The sequence below is a fragment of the Oncorhynchus kisutch genome, linkage group LG9 (assembly GCF_002021735.2).
Source record: "Oncorhynchus kisutch isolate 150728-3 linkage group LG9, Okis_V2, whole genome shotgun sequence".
Classification (NCBI taxonomy): domain Eukaryota; kingdom Metazoa; phylum Chordata; class Actinopteri; order Salmoniformes; family Salmonidae; genus Oncorhynchus; species Oncorhynchus kisutch.
The window spans coordinates 41566637-41572669 of record NC_034182.2 but is presented as its reverse complement, the minus strand read 5'-3'; positions in this window follow the sequence as shown (position 1 = coordinate 41572669).

Sequence of the window (6033 nt, the reverse complement as noted above, 5' to 3'; positions counted from 1 at the left end):
GTAAGAGTCTAGGGTGGTAGAAGGGAGGGGGAAAGGTAAGAGTCTTAGGTAAGAGTCTTGGTGGTGGAAGGGGGGGACAGGTAAGAGTCTTGGTGGTGGAAGGGGGGGACAGGTAAGAGTCTTGGTGGTGGAAGGGGGGGACAGGTAAGAGTCTTGGTGGTGGAGGGGGGGGGCAGGTAAGAGTTTTAGTGGTGGAAGGGGGGGGGGCAGGTAAGAGTCTTGGTGGTGGAAGGGGGGACAGGTGGTGGAAGGGGGGGGGAACAGGTAAGAGTCTTTGTGGTGGAAGGGGGGACAGGTGGGAGTCTATGTGGTAGAAGTGAGGGACAGGTAAGAGTCTTGGTGGTGGAAGGGGGGGACAGGTAAGAGTCTTGGTGGTGGAAGGGGGGACAGGTGGTGGAAGGGAGGGGGAAAGGTAAGAGTCTTAGTGGTGGAAGGGGGGGGACAGGTAAGAGTCTTGGTGGTGTAAGGGGGGGACAGGTAAGAGTCTTGGTGGTGGAAGGGGGGGACAGGTAAGAGTCTTGGTGGTGGAAGGGGGGGACAGGTAAGAGTCTTGGTGGTGGAGGGGGGGGCAGGTAAGAGTCTTTGTGGTGGAAGGGGGGGGACAGTTAAGAGTTTTAGTGGTGGAAGGGCGGGACAGGTAAGAGTCTTGGTGGTGGAAGGGGGGGACAGGTAAGAGTCTTGGTGGTGGAAGGGGGGGACAGGTAAGAGTCTTGGTGGTGGAAGGGGGGACAGGTGGTGGAAGGGGGGGGACAGGTAAGAGTCTTTGTGGTGGAAGGGGGGGACAGGTGGTGGAAGGTGGACAGGTGGTGGAGGGAGGGACAGGTGGTGGAAGGTGGACAGGTGGTGGAGGGGGGACAGGTGGTGGACTGGTGGTGGTGGGGGCAGGTGGTTGTGGAGGGGGGACAGGTAAGAGTCTTTGTGGTGGAAGGGGGGGACAGGTGGTGGACTGGTGGTGGTGGGGGCAGGTGGTTGTGGAGGGGGGACAGGTAAGAGTCTTTGTGGTGGAAGGGGGGACAGGTGGTGGACTGGTGGTGGTGGGGGCAGGTGGTGGTGGAGGGGGGACAGGTAAGAGTCTTTGTGGTGGAAGGGGGGGGGCAGGTGGTGGAAGGTGGACATGTGGGGGATGGGGGACAGGGGGGGGGTGGAAGGGGGGGGACAGGTAAGAGTTTTGGTGGTGGAAGGAGAGGACAGGTAAGAGTCTTTGTGGTGGAAGGGGGGGACAGGTGGTGGAAGGTGGACAGGTGTTGGAGGGGGGACAGGTGTTGGAAGGTGGACAGGTGTTGGAGGGGGGACAGGTGGTGGAAGGTGGACAGGTGTTGGAGGGGGGACAGGTGGAGGACTGGTGGTGGTGGGGGCAGGTGGTGGTGGAGGGGGGACAGGTAAGAGTCTTTGTGGTGGAAGGGGGGGACAGGTGTTGGAAGGTGGACAGGTGGGGGATGGGGGACAGGTGGTGTACTGGTGGTGGTGGGGGCAGGTGGTGGTGGAGGGGGGACAGGTAAGAGTATTTGTGGTGGAAGGGGGGGACAGGTGGTGGAAGGTGGACAGGTGATGGATGGGGGGCAGGTGGTGGTGGAGGGGGGGCAGGTAAGAGTCTTTGTGGTGGAAGGGGGGGACAGGTGGTGGAAGGTGGACAGGTTAGGATAGGGGACAGGTAGTGGAGGAAGGGGGGGCAGGTAAGAGTCTTTGTGTACGTAGTTGTGTAGGCCTATATGTGTATTCCAATGTATTAAGATACACTAAATCCTCTCTTTATACTGTTCAGATCAGAGTTACAGACCAACCACTACAGTGCAACATTTCACCATCAGAGTTTATATTGTGACAGTATATATGAGACGGAGTTGTTTTGTTAAAGAATTTCAATCAAATTCCCAAAATGTTGTCTGGAACAGTGCTCCTCCCCTGAGTGAATATTGACTCCTCCCCTGAGGGACTGTTGACTCCTCCCCCGTGGGACTATTGACTCCTCCCCAGAGGGACTGTTGACTCCTCCCCCGTGGGACTATTGACTCCTCCCCAGAGGGACTATTGACTCCTCCCCTGAGGGACTGTTGACTCCTCCCCCGTGGGACTATTGACTCCTCCCCAGAGGGACTGTTGACTCCTCCCCCGTGGGACTATTGACTCCTCCCCAGAGGGACTGTTGACTCCTCCCCCGTGGGACTATTGACTCCTCCCCCGTGGGACTATTGACTCCTCCCCCGTGGGACTATTGACTCCTCCCCCGCGGGACTATTGACTCCTCCCCTGAGGGACTGTTGACTCCTCCCCCGTGGGACTATTGACTCCTCCCCCGTGGGACTATTGACTCCTCCCCTGAGGGACTGTTGACTCCTCCCCCGTGGGACTATTGACTCCTCCCCTGAGGGACTGTTGACTCCTCCCCCGTGGGACTATTGACTCCTCCCCCGTGGGACTATTGACTCCTCCCCCGTGGGACTATTGACTCCTCCCCTGAGGGACTGTTGACTCCTCCCCCGTGGGACTATTGACTCCTCCCCCGTGGGACTATTGACTCCTCCCCAGAGGGACTGTTGACTCCTCCCCCGTGGGACTATTGACTCCTCCCCCGTGGGACTATTGACTCCTCCCCTGAGGGACTGTTGACTCCTCCCCCGTGGGACTATTGACTCCTCCCCCGTGGGACTAGTCCGTGGGACTATTGACTCCTCCCCCGTGGGACTATTGACTCCTCCCCCGTGGGACTATTGACTCCTCCCCCGTGGGACTATTGACTCCTCCCCAGAGGGACTATTGACTCCTCCCCAGAGGGACTGTTGACTCCTCCCCCGTGGGACTATTGACTCCTCCCCAGAGGTAATATTCATGTATTATTAAGTGTATTTCACAAACAATGCTTCAACCCACACAACAGAAAAATAACATACTGTAACTCATACTGTTAAGTTTGGCACAGGGTTACTTACCTCCCCTCCCAACCTGGTCTCAGAGTTTGTCTTATTATTCTGTATGTAAATCGGGGACACTCCATGTAGTATAATATGTTACGTTTCATACATAAGACATGGTTACTTAGATCAAAAACTAAAAGGGGGTATTTGGTAGGGGTTGACGGGTAGGTGTATAACATCTAGCAAAATATTTCTAATTTGCAACTTTTCAAAAACTCCCTACTTTTTGGTTATTTTGCAGCTACTTAGCATGTTAGCTAATCCTTCCACTATTCATAACCTTAACTCTTTTAGCTAAACCTTCACCTAACCTTAACCCCTCACCCCTAGCCTAGAGAACGCTAGCGAGCTAGCTAACATTAGCCACCAGCTAACATTAGCCACATAGCCAGAAATTGTATCATATTTGACATTTTGCAAATCGTAAAATATAATACTAATTGTAATTTGTAACATATCTTACAAAATGGGTGATGGACATCCAAAAATGAATACATACAAAATGTAACACAACATACTAAATGGAGTATTCAGGATTTACATACACTATAATATGAAAACCACTGAGAACAGGTTGCCCCTCCTCTCTGCCCAAACCAGGGAGATTGATTCCAGAGTTGTTGTTTTTTTCCCCTTCAAATTAACCAACACAAATTGGGGGGTATAAAATGTTTGATTTGGAAATGATTGTCCTTTAGAATGACAAAAACATCAGAACAAACAAAGACTTCTGGAGGGTTGTAATCGGCAAAGTGAAAGCCTGCAATAAACCTCAGTGGTGTTGTAGGGGGAGTGGCTACTATCCTGTAGCATCAGTGGTGTTGTAGGGGGAGTGGTTACTATCCTGTAGCATCAGTGGTGTTGTAGGGGGAGTGGCTACTATCCTGTAGCATCAGTGGTGTTGCAGGGGGAGTGGCTACTATCCTGTAGCATCAGTGGTGTTGTAGGGGGAGTGGCTACTATCCTGTAGCATCAGTGGTGTTGTAGGGGGAGTGGCTACTATCCTGTAGCATCAGTGGTGTTGTAGGGGGAGTGGCTACTATCCTGTAGCATCAGTGGTGTTGTAGGGGGAGTGGTTACTATCCTGTAGCATCAGTGGTGTTGTAGGGGGAGTGGCTACTATCCTGTAGCATCAGCCGAGTCCACAGATTCTACAAAAAATCTACAGATGTTGACCAAGACTGTTTGACACATGGCAGAAATATCCACCGCAGGACTGATTTCTGTTGCTCTGCCATCCCAGCCATGGTTCGCCTGCTCAACAGTTGATGTTGCACCATCCCAGCCATGGTTCGCCTGCTCAACAGTTGATGTTGCACCATCCCAGCCATGTTTCGCCTGCTCAACAGTTGATGTTACACCATCCCAGCCATGGTTCGCCTGCTCAACAGTTGATGTTACACCATCCCAGCCATGGTTCGCCTGCTCAACAGTTGATGTTACACCATCCCAGCCATGGTTCGCCTGCTCAACAGTTGATGTTACACCATCCCAGCCATGGTTCGCCTGCTCAACAGTTGATGTTACACCATCCCAGCCATGGTTCGCCTGCTCAACAGTTGATGTTACACCATCCCAGCCATGGTTCGCCTGCTCAACAGTTGATGTTACACCATCCCAGCCATGGTTCGCCTGCTCAACAGTTGATGTTACACCATCCCAGCCATGGTTCGCCTGCTCAACAGTTGATGTTACACCATCCCAGCCATGGTTCGCCTGCTCAACAGTTGATGTTACACCATCCCAGCCATGGTTAGCCTGCTCAACAGTTGATGTTACACCATCCCAGCCATGGTTCGCCTGCTCAACAGTTGATGTTACACCATCCCAGCCATGGTTCGCCTGCTCAACAGTTGATGTTACACCATCCCAGCCATGGTTCGCCTGCTCAACAGTTGATGTTACACCATCCCAGCCATGGTTCGCCTGCTCAACAGTTGATGTTACACCATCCCAGCCATGGTTCGCCTGCTCAACAGTTGATGTTGCACCATCCCAGCCATGGCTCGCCTGCTCAACAGTTGATGTTGCACCATCCCAGCCATGGTTCGCATGCTCAACAGTTGATGTTGCACCATCCCAGCCATGGTTCGCCTGCTCAACAGTTGATGTTGCACCATCCCAGCCATGGTTCGCCTGCTCAACAGTTGATGTTGCACCATCCCAGCCATGGAAAATAAATAAACATTAATATGGTGTTTGTTGTTCACTGGTTACCCTTTTCTTGTGGTAACAGTTAATGTGATTGCACACTGTGGTATTTCACCCAATAGATATGGGAGTTTATCAAAATTAGCTTGCTCAGGGGACTTTTCCCTTGTTCATCTCTCTGTAGGTGGTGGCTTTGTTATGGAAGTTTTGGCAATCTCTTCCTTTTAGGTGGTTGTAGAATTTAACACCTCTTTTCTGGATTTTGATAATTAGTGGGTATTGGTCTAATTCTGCTCTGCATGCATTATTTGGTGTTTTGCGTTTTACACAGAGGATATTTTGGGATGTAGAGTCTCGATTTGTAAATTCTTGGTTGGTGAGCGGACCACAGACCTCACAACCATAAAGGGCAATGGGTTCTATAACTGATTCTAGTATTTTTAGCTAGATCCTATTTGGTATGTCAAATTTGACATTCCTTTTGATGGCATAGAAGGCCCTTCTTGCCTCTCAGATCGTTCACAGCTTTGTGGAATTTACCTGTGGCGCTGATGTTTAGGCAAAGATATGTATAGTTTTTTGTGTGCTCTTCGGCAACAGAGTTTAGATGGAATTTGTATTTGTGGTCCTGGCGACTGGAGCTTTTGCAAACACCATCATTTTTGTCTTACCGAGAATCTGTGCAGAAGATCTAGGTGCTGCTGTAGAATCTCCTTGGTTGGGGACAGAAGCACCAGATCATCAACAAACAGTAGACATTTGACTTCAGATTCTAGTAGGGTGAGGCCGGGTGCTGCAGACTGTTCCAGTGCCCTCGCCAATTCGTTGATATATATGTTGAAGAGGGTGGGGCTTAAGCTGAATCCTTGTCTCACCCCAAGGCCCTGTGGAAAGAAATGTGTGTGTTTTTTTGCCAATTTTAACAGCACATTTGTTGTTTGGGGACACAGATTTTATAATGTCGTATGTT